Here is a 23107-nt window from a genome sequence, read left to right as displayed (position 1 = left end):
GGATATGAGGAATGTCAGATTAGGCATGGTCCTGTAGAATGGCACAGCAGGTCAAAGGGGCCAAACAGCCTTCGCCTGTTCCTATTCCTTATGGCCTTATGGTGTGAGAATGTACATCCTGACAACTGAAAACATTAGTTTGAAAGATTCTTCATTAAAAAAGATTGAAACCATTAAATTCAATATTGTGATTGGGGTTCTCTCTCTGTTGGTTTTGATTTCTGCCCATGTTTGTCCTGGCTGTAATTAATTAAAATGTTTATTTTCAATTAACAAAGTAGTGCTGGTACATGCCCTTTCCATTTGCCTGAGATTTCTGTTGCTTATTTTGAGAGAAGAGTCAGCTTAGGTCAAGATGAGAAAACTCATGGGGTGGTTTTCTGTTTGAGTGAATGGGATTATTGGATCTGTAGGTTTTAGAACAAAATTGGGTGGCAAGATTGGGCTCAATTTTCACTGAGTTAGCTGAATTTAAACCAAGTAATTTATAGTGGTGGATCATCGAATACGTTCCATAGTTTTTCTCACATGGTTTCCCTCTTTTCACTGATCGCAGAAAATCCGACATTTCCAAGCAGTAGCAGAAAGCTTTGTTACTTTAAAAAACACTCCACCTTCATTTCTGTTTCTTTGTGTTTTCCATTTGACTTGGTAAATTTTCTATAATGCTCATTCGTAGCTGTTATTTAAAAAATATACTTGAAGCACCACTTCATCATCTCGTTTGTTTTCATATCATTTTTAAAAAATGTCTGAAATGCATTATTGTTCTGGCTGCAATTTGACGTCTCCAAATAAAAGATAAATAATCAACTGTTTTCAATTTAAAAATAAAAACTCAGAAAGATTTAATGTGAAGTTTGAAGTGAGGTTCTTTTATTTCTTCTCTCACAGCATCTCTGCCGTAAACATGCTAAACAAACCTGACTTGAACAGGATTTTTGAACGATTTCCTTCATATTTCCTTTAAATTTTCTTCAATCATTTTGAAAAACAACACTTCAGGCACTGTTGTAAGCTGAAGAGAAATATATTAGCAACAGGGTTGACTGATAGACCATGAGATATTGAACACATAGTGCATGCTCAAGTTAGAGAGTCTGCTTTCATTGACAACAAAAACATTCCCAGGACAAAGGCACCAAATCTAAATTCAAGCATTTGAGACAAGTTGAGATCCTTGAATAAAACTAAATGACTAAGACGACAACTTAGTGAATACATTAAATCAGGCTATTCCACGCTATCTTTAAGATGGCTGAAAAGAATTTTTACGAGTATGTTACCAAGACTGGAAGGTTTTCATTATAGGGAAAGTCCCTGGATAGGCTGGGAGTTTGTTTGCTGGAGCCTAGGAGGCTGAGGGGTGACCTTATAGAGGTTTAAAAAATCATGAAGGGCATAGATAAGTTGAACAGCCAAGGTCTTTTTCCCCAGAGTAGGGGAGGGCTTAGGTTTAAAGTGAGAGGGGAAAGATTTAAAACGGGCCAGAGGGGTAACTTTTTTAGATAGAGGTTGGAGCGTGTATCGAACAAGGAAGTGGTAGAGGTGAGTACAAAACAACATTTTTAAAATGTGGACAGGTACATTTTTCAGGAAGGGTTTAGAGGGATATGGACCAAATACTGGCAAATGGGATTAGGTAAGTTTAAGATGGGTTGGGCCCAAGGGCCAGTTTCTGTGCTGTATGACTCTATGACTATTAGTCTAGTCAATAAAATATAATGGTGACAGTAAGAGAAATAACTGTCACCCTTGTAAGTAATGATTGGTGTATGCAAGCATGATCACATTCTATAAGTTGAACTACAGGTTGATGTATATTGATTAAAAAGGAGAAATATCTGCATTGTGTTTGAATTTCCAATCAGTTGCTGGGTTGATAGCTATTGGAAAAACTATCAAGTCCACGATTCAATTTCCGAGAAAGACTTTGTTCTAAACCAAATAAACTATTAATGAAGTTATTCAGTCACAAAAAGAAAGCTTGAAAGTTAATCACATTATAACATTGATTTTGAAAATGTTCTTATTTTTCTCTGATCTATGATTTTGAACAATTTAAAAGTGAAACAGAAAGGAATGCAAAAAAAACTTCCATCATTATGTTTGTTAATCATAGATAGGAATGCAATAAGATCTATACTATTCAAAAAAATATCATTGTCCATTTCCAGCAATCTATCAATTGGAATTACAGGCTTCTCAGTCTTTATTGTTTGTCTGAGTCACCATTTCTCAGTATTTCTGTGTCCATATGCAGGAAGACCTGGATGACAATCCAGTTTTGACCGAAAAGTGGCAACTCCGTTAAAAGCAGGGATAAAAAAAATCCCATTTTATTCTCTCTCAGAGGGTTGTGAGTCTTTGGAATTCCCTTCCTCAAAAGGCAGTGAGACAGAAATGGTATTTTTTTTATCCCTGCTTTTAACGGAGTTGCCACTTTTCGGTCAAAACTGGATTGTCATCCAGGTCTTCCTGCATATGGACACAGAAATACTGAGATAAAAAAAATCCCATTTTATTCTCTCTCAGAGGGTTGTGAGTCTTTGGAATTCCCTTCCTCAAAAGGCAGTGAGACAGAAATGGTATTTTTTTTATACGCCACAGAGGTAGTTAGATTCTTGATGACCAAGGGGATGAAGGATTATTTGGGGATATGCAGGCATGTAGAGTTGATATTTAGATTAGATTCCCTAAAGTGTGGAAAAAGGCCATTTTGCCCAACCAGTCCACACCGACCCGCCAAAGAGTAACTCACCCAGACCTATTCCCCTGCTCTACATTACATCTGACTAATGCACCTAACACTATGGGCAATTTAGTGGCCAACTCACCTAACCTGCACATCTTTCAATTGTGAGAAGAAACCAGAGCACCCAGAGGAAACCCACACAGACATGGGGAGACTGTGCAAACTTCATGATCAGCCATGATCGTATTGAATAGGGAAGTGGGCTCGAAGGGCTGAATGTCACTCTCTTGTTCCTTGTTTGTATGATCGTAATGTTTGTAGCATACCATTGCCAGCCAACGACCAATAGCCACAAGTGGGAATCTCACCAGCTACCCTTGACATTCAACTGTGTTACCATTGGTGAATCACTCACCATTAATCACCTGCAATTTATCATTTATCATAAACTGAATTGGATCAGCCATATAAATGCTATGACGACACAAACAGAAGAGAGAATGGGAATTTTCTGCAGAGTAACCTCCCTTCTGTAGCCTAATACCTGTTTATCATCAACAAGACACAAGTCAGGAATATGATGAAATGCTGTCTCCTTGCCTAAATAGGTGCAGCTCTAACAGTATTCAAGAAATGTGACACCATTCAGGACCATGTGGTTGGCACACCAGCCACCAGCTCAAAAAATCCACTCATTCCTACACGTTTCCGTTGAAACCACATATCATCTTGACTTGGAGGTATATCTCCATTCCTTCATTGTCACCGGGTCAGACGCCTTCCCCAACAGCAATGTGTGTATGTCTACACCTGATAAGGGACTGCAGCAATTTGAGAAAGTAGCCACTGTGCCAGTGTTGCTGAGATCTCAGGAAAAAGTATTAAGAAACAATGATTGTGGTTTGTTGGCCCCAAGGGAGCCCTATTGGATAGACGACAGAGTGTTCTCACTTTTGAGTGACTATTGAGAAGATAGTCAGTCCCAGAATGCTAAGATCCAGCCAAACCTCATACTCAGCCTTTGCCAAAAATTCATCACAGACAGACAATATCCATCGCCTCCACAACACCACCGCCAGTAACACTGGACCCTTCTAACAAGTTCTCACTGGGAAGTCAACCAGCATTTTTAGTGCGTTCAACACCAGCTAGCTCAGCTGATTCACCCTCAAGCGCTGACTTTGTATTACTAATGATTTTATTTAATAATTCATTCTTTTACTTAATTATCAAGAACACAATGCATCTAACTATGTTTTATGAAAGTATTGAACATTTCAATTAAATGGTTTGTAGGAGAGGCATATGGATTTCCAGACAAGACCGTGCTTTTACCAGGGGTATTGTGTCTCTCTTACTTAAAGGTTTGCATATGGATATAAGTATGCATTTAAATGCATTGATTAAAATGGATTTAATCCTGTTTAATTAACCTAAATTCTATGAGAAATGGACTGAGAAACAGAAACAAAAAGGCTGTATGCATAACTTATTATTCCCAGTCTTGTTACTGATCATTTGGTGTATACAGAATCAATAGAAAACTCTGAGCACGAGCAAGGAGATCTACTTGTTACGGGTAATTCTTGATGCAAAACATAATTGATTAAATCTGTGCACTAACCCTTAGTAAAGAGCTTATAGAATGGTTAAATTAGTGCTGGGTAAGTGTTTGTTTAATTTCAAGGTTCAGTACATTTTGCACAATATATAATGACAACTGCTCGGCCATCTGGCATGTTTGACTCCTCTTTAACAATAAAACAAATTGAATCTTAATTCTACAGGCAAGTGAAGGCAGGGTGACATTCAAGGGGAGGTATAAAAGACTCATTTTCATCAGTTACCGTACTGCTGTCTGACTTCTGCTGTTAGTTTCACAGTATACACTAGAAAGAAATTTTCATGCATATTGTAATCTAGAAATTCAATACCATGGCAGAATGCAAATCATAAGTAATACTTGAATGCAATCTGTAAAACAGGAATATCATAGAATCCCAACAGCGTGGAAACAGGCCCTTCAGCCCAACAAGTCCACACCGACCCTCCAAAGGATAACCCACCCAGACCCATTCCCCTATTACTCTACATTTACCCCTGACTAATTCACCTAACCTACCCTTCCCTGGACATTAAGGGCAATTTAGCATGGCCAATCCACCTAACCTGCACATCTTTGGATTGTTAGAGGAAACCCATGCAGACCCAGGGTGAATGTGCAAACTCCACACAGACTGTCACCTAAGCCACTGTGCCAACCCATTTTTCCTGTTTTGATTGGAACTTGTTATTGCTTTGAAAAATATTTGTGGGTGGGACATTAACCTGCATTGTTAATAAGTTTAATACAAAATGGATAGCTTGGTTGACTCATCATTAAATATTGAAGTTTTACTATAAGAGTTACAAAGTGATTTAGATTATATGTTGCAAATAAATATGTACAGGTTAGATGAACCGGTCAAAATTTGGCAAGTGGTGTTTGATGTGGCTAAGTGTGAGGCTATCCATTTTGGTTGGAATAATAAAAAAAAAACAGCATAGTAATTATTACCTAATGGAGAGAAACTTAAAAATGCTTAGGTGCAGAGGGATCTGGGTGTGTTGGTGCATGAGTCACAGAAAGCTCGAATGAAGGTACAGCAGATTAATAAGGAAGGTGAATGAAACTGGTACTTCTTATTAAAGGAATGGACTTCAAAATTAAAAGCAAAGAGCTGTTGCAGCACTTTTACAAGGCCCTGGTGAGACTGCACCTGAAGTACTGCTTATTTGAGAAATTACATAATTGCATTAGAGGCAGTACAGAGAAGTTATGCTCAATTTCTTCCAGAGATGTAAGGCTTGTCTTATGAAGAGAGACTGAGCAACTTAGACCTATATTTTCAGAATTTAGAAGAATTGGAGGAGATCTAATTGAGGTATATAAGATGCTCAATGGGATTGAAAAATAGAGGGAAAGTAGATCTTTCTCGTGTGGGGCAATCCAGAATTAGAGGCATCCAGGCAAAGAGAAGTGGTGGCAGGTTTAAACTACAATGTGGAAAAATTACTTCTTTCAAGGGTTCATGCATCTGTGGAATTTATTACACTAAAGCACAGTGGATGCTAGGACACTGAAAGGAGGAGACAGACAGATATTCAATTAGTAATGTTTTAAGGAGTGGTCAGGGAAGTTCAATTGAGGCCAAGATGTGATCAGCCATGATCACATTAAATGGTGGAGCAGGCCTGAGAATGTGACTCCTGCTCCTAGTCCTTGTGTTCTAATGTTCCTTTAACCGCTTGTAAATCACGTAACTATCATCACCTGTTCAGGATATTGTCCATAGCATAAGTTCAGTGTGATGGCTTTAAATTAGGTTAGAAGTCACACAACATCAGGTTATAGTCCAACAGGTTCATTTAAAATCACAAGTTTTCGGTGCTGCTCAGTTGTCAGGTGAATTGATTTGTCCACCCCAGTCCAACACCGGCATCTCCACATCTTAAATTAGATCAGGTAAAGTGCTCTGGTGAGCCAGAGTTCAAATAGTGCTGAACATTGTATAATCATCAGTGAACATCTGACCTTATGTTGGAGGGAAGGTCATTGATGAAGCAGCTAAATATGGCTTTGAACACTGCCCCGTGGAGCTCCTGCAGAGATGTCCTAGAGCTGAGATAAGTGATCTCCAACAATCACAACCATCTTCCTTGCTGCTGGTATTTCTTTAACCAGTGGAGAACATCCTCCCAGTTTCCACTGACTCTAGTTTTGCTAGGGTGACTTGATGCTGTATTCATCTAATGTTGTTTAGTTGCTGTTACCTGATATCTGGAATCCAACTTGTCTGTTTATGCTTGGAGCATGGATATAATGAGGTCAGGAGCCAGAGTGGGCCTGACTGTTACTCCCGTTACCAACTGCAAACCTACACTCTATAGTTCCAGCTCCCACAATGACAACAGTACAACAATCTTAGAGACATGTATTATCACAGCTTGACCTTTTTTAATACCAGCCAGACAGGTGGGAGTTTGGAAGGTTTTCTTTGAATATTGCCATCTTAATGCCAATGACATTGTATGAAAAACAATGAAACTAAAAAGCTGACTTTTAGAGCATTCTTGATCAAAGTATTGTGTATATTTGATGATATTTTAATAGGCATTGCAAAGTAATATCTGAAAATGAATGCACAACCTGGAGAATTGCTCCCATGCACACCTGATAAATTTCCACATCGTTGAGGTGACCGTTGATCATTATGTGTTTGTTTAAAATGTGCGATAGTAAATTGGCAGCCTAATCCATGCAATAGAATGAAAGCAAATCGTAGATTTGCTCGTCACCCATTACAACAACAACCTCATTTCAGACCTACCTCATTAAGAACCTTGGGGCATGTTAAAATGCTGAAGGCTTGATAGAAAGTTGTTGCATTACCCATTTCATATTATCAAACAATATCATGATCTCTTTCAACCATAATTATTAAATTAATTCATTCTGTAAAACTCTGAAATAATGCAGAAGACATTATATTTTCCTGTATTTTAAACATAAAGTGTATATAAAGAAACGAGTTTCCGTTGTAATACCCTAGATAATAGTGTTCTGCTCTGAAAGGAACATTGTCCATCTGTTCCTGTCAGTTGGAATAAAACTTGCAATTCTTTCCATAGTCCCCTGGTGCTGAGTTTGTTTAAATGTAGTAAAACTGACACTGTTCAGTGTTTTACTTACCCTTTAACATTTAATGCAGGAAACATTGCTAATAGCGTGGATTTTTAATAAATTTAGAGTGATCTGAATATAAAACTATTGCCCACAAAATATAGTATGCTTGTTGGAAGAGATTTCATAACTTTTTTTTTAATAAATGTGTGATAATTATGTGGACTCAGCATAACTGCAACCTCAGTGAATAAAACTCTAACAACATAATGATGGCTGTATTGTGCCCAATTGTCATCACTTAGTTATTCGTTTACTAACAATTTTTTCCACTTTTTAAGTTCAGGAACATTTCTCTTTCCTTCTTCAGTGTCATCACACAATCTGAATCTGTCCAAAGATAACTGAAGACTGAAACAAAAACAGAAGTTGCTGGAAAGTCTCAGCAGGTCTCACAGCAACTGTGGAGAGAAATCAGAGTTAATGTTCCAGGTCCAGTGACCCCTCCTCAGAACTGATGGCAGCTAAGAAAATGCTGATTTTTATGCCGAAGGAAGGTGAGGGAGGGGTTAAGGATTAAACGTTAGGTGGAGATAGAGCCCAAAGAGAGGGGGAAGGACAGTTGGAAAAAGGAGCAGATAATGATCAGGCTAAGAAGGTGAACAGCTGTTAATGGATACTGTTAGTGGCGACCAATGGGTTGTGTGTAATGGCAGACCAGATCATAACTAGTCCTGGTGTGTGGGGGTTGAGGTAAGGACATGGGAGAGCTTAAGCCCGAAAATTGTTGAACTCGGCATTGAGTCCAGATGGCTGTACAGTCCTCATGTGGAAAATGAGGTGCTGTTCTTCCAGCTTCCATTGAGCTTCAATCGAACACTGCAGCAAGCTGAACAGAGATGTTGGCCAGGGAACATGGTGGGGTGTTAAAGTGACAGGCAACTGGAAGCGCAGGATCATTGATAACCGATGACTGTTGGTTATTGGCCAAACTTGACTCAAGAGCAAATACCATTAAATCATCGCTACAGCTTCTAAACAAAAATGTACCCACAGACATGTGAAGCCATGACAAAACCTCCAAATGTAAATCTTGCAGCACACAATAGTTCAACAATTCTATGTGCAGGATCAATAATGCTAGAGTACAATCAATTTGTACGGATGTCACAAAATTCTGCATTACAAACACTGCTGAACCAGTAATTCTGATAATGCCAGTAATAACAGCCTGCCATGATCTTGCATTAGTCACAATCCATGGAATCAATCAGATTTCAGAGACACAAGAGTTTGTAGAGGACTATTCAAGAAACACTTGCTGAACTAATTATGAATAAAAGAATAGAGAAGAAAAGAAAATGAATAGTTTTTTTCAGCTGCAATTGGAATAGGAGGAGCAACAGCAAGGACCAGGGGCCCGACAAGAAGTTGGAGTGGGCGGAGCAACATTGAGGACCAGAGGCCCGACAGGAAGTTGGAGTGGGAGAAATGACAGCGAAGACTAAAGACCTGATAGGAAGGTAAATTTTAACAAATATAACAGTTTACCTTGTGTATAGGCGGAACGCACATTGAGCAGGAGTGGACACGGGACTGCTGGGTAAGTGAGGCTTTATATTTGGGTGGTTGCTTTACCTGAAACACTACTTGAGTAGTGTCTCCCACCCATCCTCCTCCTCTGACCTGTGCGCCGATTGGTAAGGTGACTGGTTTCTCTATTTTCAATTTTTCACTATTCTTGTTGGGAATTTAGAATGGTGGGAATGGAGATTATGGCAGCTGAATATTCCTCCTGCACAATTCAGGAAGTGAGGGTCACCAGTAGTGTCCCTGCTGACTGCATCTGCAGAAAGTGCACCCAACTCCAGCTCCTCGAAAATCGTGTTAGGGAACTGGAGCTGGAGCTGGATGAACTTTGGATCATTTGGGAGGGGTTTTTGAGAGGAGTTACAGGGAGGTAGTCACACCTCAGATACAAGAGAAAGGCAGATGGGTTACCTTCAGGGGATGGAAAGGTAACAGGCAGGCAGTGCAGGGATCCCCTGAGGCTGTTCCCTTCAACAACAAGTATACCATTTTGGATACTGTTTGGGGTGTGGGCCCAGTCTTACGTGGGGTAAGCAATGAAGCACAGCTCTCTGGTACAGAGTCTGTCCCTGTTTCTCAGAAGGAAAGGGGAAGAGGAGCAGAGCATTAGTCAGTGGGGACTCCATATTTAGGGGGACGGATAGGAGGTTCTATGGGAATGAGGGTTGGTGTGTTGCCTCCCAGGTACCAGGGTTGGTGGTGTCTCTGATCGTGTTTTCGGGATCCTTGAGGGGGAAGGGGAGCAGCCCCAAGTTGTGGTCCACATTGGCACCAACGACATAGGTAGGAAGAGAGACGGGGATTTAAGGCAGAATTTCAAGGAGCCAGGGTGGAGCTTAGAGCTAGAACAAACAGAGTTGTTATCTTTGGGTTGTTGCCCGTGTCACATGCTAGCGAAGCAAGGAACAGGGAGAGAGAAGAGTTGAGCATGTGGCTACAGGGATGGTGCCAGAGGAAGGGTTTTGGATTCCTGGATAATTGGGGCTCATTTTGGCGTAGGTAGGACCTCTACAAACAGAATGGTCTTCACTTGAACCAGAAGGTTACCAATATCCTGGGGTAAATTTGCTGATACTCTTCAACTGGGTTTAAACTAATGCAGCAGGGGGATAGGAACCAAAATTGCAGTTCGAGTATATGGGAGGTTGAGAGTCGTGAGGTCAGAAATAAGGTTTCAAGATTGCAAGAAGCCACCGGCAGGCAAGATGTTGGTTTGAAGTGTGTCTGATTCAACGCCAGGAGCATCTGCAATAGGGCGAGTGAACTTGCAGCATGGGTTGGTACCTGGGATTTCGATGTCATGGCCATTTCAGAGACATGGATAGAGCAGGGACAGGAATGGTTGTTGCAGGTTCCAGGATTTAGATGTTTCAGTAAGGACAGAGAAAATAATAAGAGAGGGGATAGTATGGCATTGTTAGTCAAGGACAGTATTACGGTTGCAGAAAGGACATTTGAGGAATCGTCTATTGAATAGACATAGTATGGGCTGAGGATAGAAACAGGAAAGGGGAGGTTACCCTGTTAGGAGTTTTCTATAGGCCTCCAAATAGTTCCAAGATGTAGAAGATAGGATAGCAAAAACGATCCTCGATAGGAGCGAGAGTGACAGGGTAGTTGTTATGGGGTCTTTAACTTTCCAAATATTAACTGGGTATACTATAGTTCAAGTACTTTAGATGGGTCAGTTTTTGTTCAATGTGTGCAGGAGGGTTTCCTGACACAGTATGTAGACAGGCCAACAAGGGGCGAGGCCACATTAGATTTGGTATTGGATAATGAACCGGGCCAGGTGTTAGATTTGGAGGTAGGTGAGCACTTTGATCATAGTGACCACAATTCGGTTACATTTACCTTAGCAGTGGAAATGGATAGGTATACGGTCCGCAAGGCAAGAGTTATAGCTGGGGGAAAGGCAATTACGATGTGATTAGGCAAGATTTAGGATGTTGTGGTTCTGTTCGCTGAGCTGGAAGTTTTTGTTGCAAACGTTTCGTCCCCTGGCTAGGCGACATCATCAGTGCTTGGGAGCCTCCTGCGAAGCGCTTCTTTGATGTTTCCTCCGGTGTTTATAGTGGTCTGTCCCTGCCGCTTCCGGTTGTCAGTTTCAGCTGTCCGCTGTAGTGGTTGGTATATTGGGTCCAGGTCGATGTGTTTGTTGATGGAGTTTGTGGATGAATGCCATGCCTCTAGGAATTCCCTGGCTGTTCTCTGTCTGGCTTGCCCTATGATAGTAATGTTGTCCCAGTCGAATTCATGTTGCTTGCTGTCTGCGTGTGTGGCTACTAAGGATAGCTGGTCGTGTCGTTTCGTGGCTAGTTGATGTTCATGTATGTGGATTGTTAGCTGTCTTCCTGTTTGTCCTATATAGTGTTTAGTGCAGTCCTTGCATGGTATTTTGTACACTACATTCATCTTGCTCATGTTGGGTATCGGGTCCTTCGTTCTGGTGAGTTGTTGTCTGAGCGTGGCTGTTGGTTTGTGTGCCGTTATGAGTCCTAGGGGTCTCAGTAGTCTGGCAGTCAGTTCCGAGATGCTCCTGATGTATGGTAGTGTGGCTAGTCCTTTTGGTTGTGGTATGTCCTCGTTCCGTGGTCTTTCTCTTAGGCATTTGCTGATGAAGTTGCGCAGGTATCCGTTTTTGGCGAATACCTTGTATAGGTGTTCCTCTTCTTCTTTTTGCAGTCCTGGTGTACTGCAGTGTGTTGTGACCCTTTTGAATAGTGTCCTGATGCAGCTTCGTTTGTGTGTGTTGGGGTGGTTACTTTCATAGTTTAGGACTTGGTCTGTGTGTGTGGCTTTCCTGTATACTCTTGTAGTGAATTCTCCGTTTGGTGTTCTCTGTACCATCACGTCTAGGAATGGGAGTTGGCTATCCTTTTCTTTTTCTCTCGTGAATCGGATTCCTGTGAGTGTGGCGTTGATGATCCGGAGAATTCACTACAAGAGTAAACAGGAAAGCCACACACACAGACCAAGTCCTAAACTATGAAAGTAACCACCCCAACACACACAAACGAAGCTGCATCAGGACACTATTCAAAAGGGCCACAACACACTGCAGTACACCAGGACTGCAAAAAGAAGAAGAGGAACACCTATACAAGGTATTCGCCAAAAACGGATACCCGCGCAACTTCATCAGCAGATGCCTAAGAGAAAGACCACGGAACGAGGACATACCACAACCAAAAGGACTAGCCACACTACCATACATCAGGAGCATCTCGGAACTGACTGCCAGACTACTGCGACCCCTAGGACTCATAACGGCACACAAACCAACAGCCACGCTCAGACAACAACTCACCAGAACGAAGGACCCGATACCCAACATGAGCAAGACGAATGTAGTGTACAAAATACCAGAGAGGTAAAAACAATGACTGCAGATGCTGGAAACCAGATTCTGGATCAGTGGTGCTGGAAGAGCACAGCAATTCAGGCAGCCTGTCCTCGGATGCTGCCTGAATTGCTGTGCTCTTCCAGCACCACTGATCCAGAATGTACAAAATACCATGCAAGGACTGCACTAAACACTATATAGGACAAACAGGAAGACAGCTAACAATCCGCATACATGAACATCAACTAGCCACGAAACGACACGACCAGCTATCCTTAGTAGCCACACACGCAGACAACAAGCAACATGAATTCGACTGGGACAGCACTACTATCATAGGGCAAGCCAGACAGAGAACAGCCAGGGAATTCCTAGAGGCATGGCATTCATCCACAAACTCCATCAACAAACACATCGACCTGGACCCAATATATCAACCACTACAGCGGACAGCTGAAACTGACAACCGGAAGCGGCAGGGACAGACCACTATAAACACCGGAGGAAACATCAAAGAAGCGCTTCGCAGGAGGCTCCCAAGCACTGATGATGTCGCCTAGCCAGGGGATGAAACGTTTGCAACAAAAACTTCCAGCTCGGCGAACAGAACCACAACAACGAGCACCTGAGCTACAAATCTTCGCACAAACTTTGAAGATTTAGGATACATAGGATAGGGATGGAAACTGCAGGGGCTGGGCATAGTTGAAATGTGGAGCTTATTCAAGGAACAGCTACTGCGGATCCTTGATAAGTATGTCCCTGACAGGCAGGGAGGAAGTTGTTGAGCACGGGAGCCGGGGTTTACTAAGGAAGTTGAATCTCTTCTCAAGAGGAAGAAGCAAGTTTATGTTAGGATGAGATGTGAAGGCTCAGTTAGGGCACTTGAGAGTTATAAGTTAGCCAGGAAAGACCGAAAGAGAGAGCTAAGAAGAGCCAGGAGGGCACATGAGAAGTCATTGTCGGATAGGCTCAAGGACAACCCTAGGGCTTTCTACAGGTATATCACGAATAAAAGAATGACAAGAATAGGATTAGGGCCAATAAAACATGGTAGTGGGAAGTTGGGTGTGGAGCCAGAGGAGATAAGCAAAGCACTCAATGAATATTTTTCATCAGCATTCACAGTGGAAAAAGGCAATGTGGTCGAGGGGAATATTGCGATACAGACTACTAGACTAGACAGGATTGAGGTTCATAAGGAGGAGGTGTTAGCAATTCTGGAAAGTGTGAAAATAGATAAGTCCCCTGGGCTGGATGGGATTTATCCTAGGATTCTCTGGGAAGCCAGGAAGGAGATTGGCGAGCCTTTGGCTTTGGTCTTTATGTTGTCTTTGTCTACAGCAATAATGGCAGAAAACTGGAGGATAGCAAATTTTGTTCCCTTGTTCAAGGAGAGTAGAGACAACCCTGGTAATTATAGACCAGTGAGCCTTACTTTGGTTGTGGATAAAGTGTTGGAAAGAATTATAAGAAATAGGATTTGTAATCATCTAGAGAGGAATAAGTTGATTAGGGATAGTCACACGGTTTTGTGAAGGATAGGTCATGCCTCACAAGCCTTGAGAGGGTGACCAAACAGGTGGATGAGGGTAAAGCGGTTGATGTGGTGTACATGGATTTCAGTAAGGCATTTGAGCAGGTTCCCTATGGTAGGCTATTGCACAAAAAGTGGAGGAATGGGATTGAGGATGATTTAGCAGTTTGGACTAGAAATTGGCTAGCTGAAAGAAGACAGAGTGGTGGTTGATGGGAAATATTCAACCTGGAGTTCAGTTACTAATGGTGTACCACAAGAATCTGTTTTCAATCTACTGTTGTTTGTCATTTATATAAATGACAGCAATGAGGGTGTGGAGGGATGGGTTAGTAAATTTGCGGATGACATTAAGGTCAGTTGAGTTGTGGATAGTGACGAAGGATGTTGTAGGTTACAGAGAGACATAGATAAGCTGCAGAGCTGGGCTGAGAGGTGGCAAATAGAGTTTAATGTGGAAACGTGTGAAGTGATTCACTTTGGAAAGAGTAACAGGAATGCAGAGTACCGGGCTAATGGTAAGTTTCTTGGTAGTGTAGCTGAGCAGAGAGATCTCGGTGTCAAGAGGACATACGGTGTGTTACTTTTATTAGTAGAGGGATCGAGTTTTGCAACCATGAGATCAGGCTGCAGCTGTACAAAACTCTGGTGTAGCCACGTTTGGAGTATTGCATACAGTTTTGGTCACCACATTATAGGAAGGATGTGGAAGCTTTGGAAAGAGTTCAGAGGAGATTTACTGGGATGTTGCCTGGTATGGAGGGAAGGTCTTATAAGGAAAGGTTGAGGGACTTGAGGCTGTTTTCGTTCGAGATAAGAAGGTTGAGAGGTGACTTAATTGAGACATATAAGATAATCAGAGGGTTAGGTAAGTTCAACAGTGAGAGCCTTTTCCTCGGATGGTGATGGCTGGATTGAGGGGACATAGCTTTAAATTGAGGTGTGATAGATATAGGACAGATGTCAGGGGTAGTTTCTTCACTCCGAGAGTAGTAAGGGCATGGAATGCCCTGCCTGCAACAGTAATAGACTTGTCAACATTAAGGGCATTTATATGGTCATTGGATAGGCATATGGATGAAAATAGAATAGTGTAGGTTAGATGGGCTTCAGATTGGTACTGCAGATTGGTGCAACATCAAGGGCTGAAGGCCTGTACTATGGTGGAATATTCAATGTTCTATGTTCTATAGAACATTTCGCCTCCCTCTGAGTTAGTACAGCTGAAATCTCAGCTCTCTGCTGTGAAGAAAAATGACCATTCAAAGAGCCAAAGGCTGAAGATCTAGCTCAGGATAATTCCAAATGTGAGAGATGAAACTTTTAGGGGCTTTGTCCTCTCGGCTCACAAAGAATGAATAAAGAGTTGTAAAAGAAAGGGAGCAGGATTTATCATCAATGCAATGCAAAGATTGTTAGTTTAAAGAAAGCTTTGGAAAAATTCACATGTAAACAGATCAGAGCCAGCAGGATAAGCTACGGGAACATTGGCCTGAGCTCAAAGTTGCGCCGGAGAAAATGACACAGCTGCAAAGACAGCTCGAGGTGAACAGTACAAGGAGCTGTAAATTACTTTTCAGACAGTAAATGTCATCTGGTCCATCAGGGTCTGCTCTAAGAATGTAACACCAATTCGACCATTGGCCTTTCTGTCTGTGACACTTCTGTATAATTCAAACTTCTGTACAATTCTAGACCTGATCCAGAGATTCCCCAAATCGAATCCTGTCACACACATACCACACGGATTCTTCCATGAAATATCTGTCTGCTTCCCAACATCTACTAATGTCTGACTGTGCAGCTTTCATCTCGAGATTCTCAAAATATGTCCAAGTCTTCAACACTTCCAAATTGATAAGCTGCCAAATGCTTTATGTCTGACCAGAAGTGATGATATAGAGGGCTGTACTGTTTGCTCATTCTTCATTCTTCTACTGTTCATATCGTTCACACTCCAAGGACATCGGAGAATAACCAAACCACAATAATTTACATGATTCGGAGATGCTGGTGTTGGACTGGGGTATACAAAGTTAAAAATCACACAACACCAGGTTATAGTCCAACAGGTTTAATTAGAAGCACACTAGCTTTCAGAGCGACGCTCCTTCATCAGGTGATTAAGGAGCGTCACTCCGAAAGCTAGTGTGCTTCCAATTAAAACTGTTGGACTATAACCTGGTGTTATGTGATTTTTAACACAATAATTTACAGTTCCTTACTGCTGTCCTCCATAATGCCCATCAGAATGGGAGTTTTCTGTCTCATTTTCTTTCGTCAACTTCCAGTCCTAGCGGGTTTTGAGAAGATTTGTAGCTTAGTTTGAGGTTCTGGATGCAGGTTTGCTCGCTGAACTGGAAGGTTCATTTCCAGACGTTTCATCACCATACTAGATAAAATCTTCAGTGGGTCGCAGGCAAACCATTGCTGATAATTACTGCTTTATATTTATATGTTTGGGTTTCTTTGGGTTGGTGAAGTCATTTCCTGTGGTGAAGTCACTTCCTGTTCTTTTTCTCAGTGGGTGGTAGATGGGGTCTAACTCGATGTGTTTGTTGATAGAGTTCCGGTTGGAATGCCATGCTTCTAGGAATTCTCGTGCGTGCCTTTGTTTGGCTTGTCCTAGGATGGATGTATTGTCCCAGTCGAAGTGGTGTCCTTCCTCATCCGTATGGAAGGATACTAGTGAGACAGAGTCATGTCTTTTTGTGATTAGTTGGTGTTCCAGTCCTTTTGGTTGACATGTGAGGGAAAGGTGAACAGGTCAGGCCTGTGTGCATTGGAGCCTAGAACAGCTAGAAGAATGTGCGTAGAAGAATCTGAAGAGGCTTTACAGAGTTAATTTGGAGATGATGTTGCATCTCTAATTAAGGACAACATTTCAAAATAAGGTGTCTCACCAATAATATGGAGATTATGATGGATTTCTTTTTTTTAAAAGAGTTATAAATCTTTGGAATTCTGGAGTCCAGAAAGCAGTGAAGGTCATTGAATGTATGCAAGACTGAGTTAAACAGATGTTTAATCAAGGGGAAGTCTTGGTAATAGAGATGAGCAGGAAAGTGCAGAGTAGGCACAAGATCAGTTCTTGTCCTAGTGGATAACAGTCCAGACTTAAGCGGCCAAATGGATGCAATCCACTCCCGTGTTTTAATATGATGTGTTTCTAAATTGAAGCATTAATCCTGTACCACCATGTTGTATCCTAGAAAGACATTTGGTCAAGATTAGGATTGGAGCCAATCTTAACAAGGTTTTATATTTATTTGCAAAGCTGCACATTATAAGCATATCCTTCCTAATTCAGCGACTGAGTTGTCAGTCCGTGAGATTTGAATGTATCATCAGACTAGCGGAGATTAATTATAGCCTCAAAATAATCTGTTTGATGAAATACAAAGTTGGAAAGCATGGTGCTGGAAAAAGCACAGAAGGTCAGCACCATGCTTTTTGACTCTGACTCTCCAGCATCTGCAGTCCTTGCTAACTCCCAGTTGACGAAACCCAAGATTATTCTCACTGTCCATTGGAGATTCAGGTGTCTGTTCAGCCCTCCATCTTTGTTCTCCCTGAATTACAATTTTCCATAATTTATAATAATTATATAGCCCATTTTGGCTGGACATTTCTAATACTGTACAGCTAAATGCAAGCACATGATCAGATCATGTTGTTCTAACTGCAATTTCCAACAGCTATCTTTGGAATGTTGCACTGAAATTGCTTCTGCTCATTCTAACTACATGACTACCTAAGATGGTACCGTGTGTGCTCACTAAATGCACTTTTACTGTATTCCTGCACAAACAAAAAAAACAAAATTCAACATCAAAATCAGCTCTGAGAGTGCAGCACTCCCCAACTCCAATATTGGAGCGTTAACCGATCTCCTGCTCACGTGGTGAAGTGCAACTTTACCACACAACCATCAACCTCGAAGGTAAAAGCATTACCAGCTGAACCAGAGCTGATTGATGACGCAGAGCTGGCCGATCCCACGGAGCAGACGGATCTCACAGAGCTGATTGATCACACAGATCTGACCGATCACGCAGATCTGACCGATCACGCAGATCTGACCGATCACGCAGATCTGACCGATCACGCAGATCTGACCGATCACGCAGATCTGATTGATCACGCAGAGCTGATTGATCACGCAGAGCTGACTGATCACACAGAGCTGACTGATCAGGCAGAGCTGATTGATCACGCAGAGCTGACCGATCACACAGAGCTGACTGATCACACAGAGCTGACTGATCACACAGAGCTGACTGATCACACAGAGCTGATTGATCACGCAGAGCTGACCGATCAGACAGAGCTGATTGATCACCCAGATCTGACCGATCACGCAGAGCCGATTGATCACGCAGAGCTGATTGATCACGCAGATCTGCCCGATCACGCAGAGCCGATTGATCACGCAGAGCTGATTGATCACGCAGATCTGCCCGATCACGCAGAGCCGATTGATCACGCAGATCTGACCGATCACGCAGAGCCGATTGATCACGCAGAGCTGACCGATCACACAGATCTGATTGATCACCCAGAGCTGATTGATCACCCAGAGCTGATTGATCACCCAGAGCTGATTGATCACCCAGAGCTGATTGAATCACACAGAGCTGATTGATCCCACAGAGCTGATTGATCCCACAGAGCTGATTGATCCCACAGAGCTGACCGATCACACAGAACTGATTGATCCCACAGAGCTGACCGATCACACAGAGCTGATTGATCACACAGAGCTGACCGATCACTCAGAGCTGACCGATGACGCAGAGCTGACCGATGACGCAGAGCTGATTGATCACACAGATCTGATTGATCACGCAGAGCTGACTGATTACGCAGATCTGATTGATCACGCAGATCTGATTGATCACACAGAGCTGACCGATCACACAGAGCTGACCGATCACACAGAGCTGACCGATCACACAGATCTGATTGATCACGCAGAGCTTACCGATCACGCAGAGCTGACTGATCACACAGAGCTGATTGATCCCACAGAGCTGACCGATCACACAGAGCTGACTGATCACACAGAGCTGACCGATGACTCAGAGTGGACTGATCACACAGAGCTAATTGATCACATAAGATCTGACCGATCACTCAGAGCTGATTGATCCCACAGAGCTGACCGATCACACAGAGCTGACCGATCACACAGAGCTGACTGATCACACAGAGCTGACCGATCACACAGAGCTGACCGATCACACAGAGCTGACCGATCACACAGAGCTGACCGATCACACAGAGCTGACTGATCATACAGAGCTGACCGATGACTCAGAGTGGACTGATCACACAGAGCTAATTGATCACATAAGATCTGACCGATCACTCAGAGCTGATTGATCCCACAGAGCTGACTGATCACACACAGCTGATTGATCCCACAGAGCTGATTGATCCCACAGAGCTGATTGATCCCACAGAGCTGATTGATCACACAGAGCTGATTGATCCCACAGAGCTGATTGATCACAGAGAGCTGACCGATCACACAGAGCTGATTGATCCCACAGATCTGACCGATCACTCAGAGCTGATTGATCCCACAGAGCTGATTGATCCCACAGAGCTGATTGATCCCACAGAGCTGATTGATCACGCAGAGCTGTCCGATCCCACAGAGCTGATTGATCCCACAGAGCTGATTGATCCCGCAGAGCTGATTGATCACGCAGAGCTGATTGATCACGCAGAGCTGATTGATCACGCAGAGCTGACCGATCACGCAGAGCTGACCGATCACGCAGAGCTGACCGATCACGCAGAGCTGATTGATCCCACAGAGCTGATTGATCCCACAGAGCTGATTGATCACGCAGAGCTGACCGATCACGCAGAGCTGATTGATCCCACAGAGCTGACTGATCACACAGAGCTGATTGATCACATAAGATCTGACCGATCACTCAGAGCTGATTGATCCCACAGAGCTGACTGATCACACAGAGCTGATTGATCCCACAGAGCTGATTGATCCCACAGAGCTGATTGATCCCACAGAGCTGACCGATCCCACAGAGCTGACCGATCCCACAGAGCTGATTGATCCCACAGAGCTGATTGATCCCACAGAGCTGATTGATCACACAGAGCTGATTGATTCCACAGAGCTGACTGATCACACAGAGCTGATTGATCCCACAGAGCTGATTGATCACGCAGAGCTGATTGATCACACAGAGTTGATTGATCACTCAGAGCTGACCGATGACGCAGAGGTGATTGATCACGCAGAGGTGATTGATCACACAGAGCTAATTGATCACATAAGATCTGACCGATCACTCAGAGCTGATTGATGACACAGAGCTGACCGATCACACAGGGTTGATTGATCACACAGAGCTGATTGAATCACACAGAACTGATTGATCACATAGATCTGACCGATGACTCAGAGCGGACTGATCACACAGAGCTGACTGATCACACGGAGCTGATTGATCACCCAGAGCTGATTGATGACACAGAGCTGACCGATCACACAGAGCTGACCGATCACACAGAGCTGACCGATCACACAGAGCTGACCGATCACACAGAGCTGATTGATCACGCAGAGCTGACCGATCCCACAGAGCTGATTGATCACCCAGTGCTGACCGATCACCCAGTGCTGACCGATCACCCAGTGCTGACCGATCACCCAGAGCTGATTGATCACCCAGAGCTGATTGATCACCCAGAGCTGACCGATCACCCAGAGCTGACCGATCACCCAGAACTGACCGATCACCCAGAACTGACCGATCACCCAGTGCTGACCGATCACCCAGAGCTGATTGATCAGCCAGTGCTGACCGATCACCCAGAGCTGACCGATCACACAGAGCTGACCGATCCCACAGTGCTGACCGATCCCACAGAGCTGATTGATCCCACAGAGCTGATTGATCCCACAGAGCTGCCCGATCACCCAGAGCTGATTGATCCCACAGAGCTGACCGATCACACAGAGCTGACCGATCCCACAGAGCTGACCGATCCCACAGAGCTGACCGATCACACAGAGCTGACCGATCACGCAGAGCTGACCGATCAAGCAGAGCTGACTGATCCCACAGAGCTGATTGATCACACAGAGCTGATTGATCCCACAGAGCTGACCGATCAAGCAGAGCTGACTGATCACACACAGCTGATTGATCACACAGAGCTGACCGATCAAGCAGAGCTGATTGATCCCACAGAGCTGACCGATCACGCAGAGCTGACCGATCACACAGAACTGACCGATCACACAGAGCTGACCGATCACACAGAGCTGACTGATCACACAGAGCTGACCGATCCCACAGAGCTGACCGATCCCACAGAGCTGACCGATCCCACAGAGCTGACTGATCCCACAGAGCTGATTGATCACTCAGAGCTGACCGATCAAGCAGAGCTGATTGATCCCACAGAGCTGACCGATCACGCAGAGCTGACCGATCACGCAGAGCTGACCGATCATACAGAGCTGACTGATCCCACAGAGCTGACCGATCACGCAGAGCTGACCGATCACACATAGCTGACCGATCCCACAGAGCTGACCGATCAAGCAGAGCTGATTGATCCCACAGAGCTGACCGATCACGCAGAGCTTACCGATCACGCAGAGCTGACTGATCACACAGAGCTGATTGATCCCACAGAGCTGACCGATCACACAGAGCTGACTGATCACACAGAGCTGACCGATGACTCAGAGTGGACTGATCACACAGAGCTAATTGATCACATAAGATCTGACCGATCACTCAGAGCTGATTGATCCCACAGAGCTGACCGATCACACAGAGCTGACCGATCACACAGAGCTGACCGATCACACAGAGCTGACTGATCACACAGAGCTGACCGATCACACAGAGCTGACCGATCACACAGAGCTGACTGATCACACAGAGCTGACCGATGACTCAGAGTGGACTGATCACACAGAGCTAATTGATCACATAAGATCTGACCGATCACTCAGAGCTGATTGATCCCACAGAGCTGACTGATCCCACAGAGCTGACTGATCCCACAGAGCTGACTGATCCCACAGAGCTGATTGATCCCACAGAGCTGATTGATCACAGAGAGCTGACCGATCACACAGAGCTGATTGATCCCACAGATCTGACCGATCACTCAGAGCTGATTGATCCCACAGAGCTGACTGATCCCACAGAGCTGACTGATCCCACAGAGCTGATTGATCCCACAGAGCTGATTGATCCCACAGAGCTGATTGATCACGCAGAGCTGTCCGATCACACAGAGCTGATTGATCACGCAGAGCTGATTGATCACACAGAGCTGATTGATCACGCAGAGCTGACCGATCACGCAGAGCTGATTGATCACACAGAGCTGATTGATCACACAGAGCTGATTGATCCCACAGAGCTGATTGATCACATAAGATCTGACCGATCACTCAGAGCTGATTGATCCCACAGAGCTGACTGATCCCACAGAGCTGACTGATCCCACAGAGCTGATTGATCCCACAGAGCTGATTGATCCCACAGAGCTGACCGATCCCACAGAGCTGACCGATCCCACAGAGCTGACCGATCCCACAGAGCTGATTGATCACACAGAGCTGATTGATCACACAGAGCTGATTGATCACACAGAGCTGACTGATTCCACAGAGCTGACTGATTCCACAGAGCTGACTGATTCCACAGAGCTGATTGATCACGCAGAGCTGATTGATCACACAGAGTTGATTGATCACTCAGAGCTGACCGATGACGCAGAGGTGATTGATCACGCAGAGGTGATTGATCACACAGAGCTAATTGATCACATAAGATCTGACCGATCACTCAGAGCTGATTGATGACACAGAGCTGACCGATCACACAGGGTTGATTGATCACACAGAGCTGATTGAATCACACAGAACTGATTGATCACATAGATCTGACCGATGACTCAGAGCGGACTGATCACACAGAGCTGACTGATCACACGGAGCTGATTGATCACCCAGAGCTGATTGATGACACAGAGCTGACCGATCACACAGAGCTGACCGATCACACAGAGCTGACCGATCACACAGAGCTGATTGATCACGCAGAGCTGACCGATCCCACAGAGCTGATTGATCACACAGAGCTGACCGATCACACAGAGCTGACCGATCACCCAGTGCTGACCGATCACCCAGTGCTGACCGATCACCCAGAGCTGACCGATCACCCAGAGCTGACCGATCACCCAGTGCTGACCGATCACCCAGAGCTG

This window comes from Chiloscyllium plagiosum, unplaced genomic scaffold (genome assembly GCF_037043375.1).
Source record: "Chiloscyllium plagiosum isolate Xiang-an unplaced genomic scaffold, Cpla_swu_hap1 HiC_scaffold_3, whole genome shotgun sequence".
Classification (NCBI taxonomy): domain Eukaryota; kingdom Metazoa; phylum Chordata; class Chondrichthyes; order Orectolobiformes; family Hemiscylliidae; genus Chiloscyllium; species Chiloscyllium plagiosum.
Note: the sequence above shows the minus strand (reverse complement) of the source record.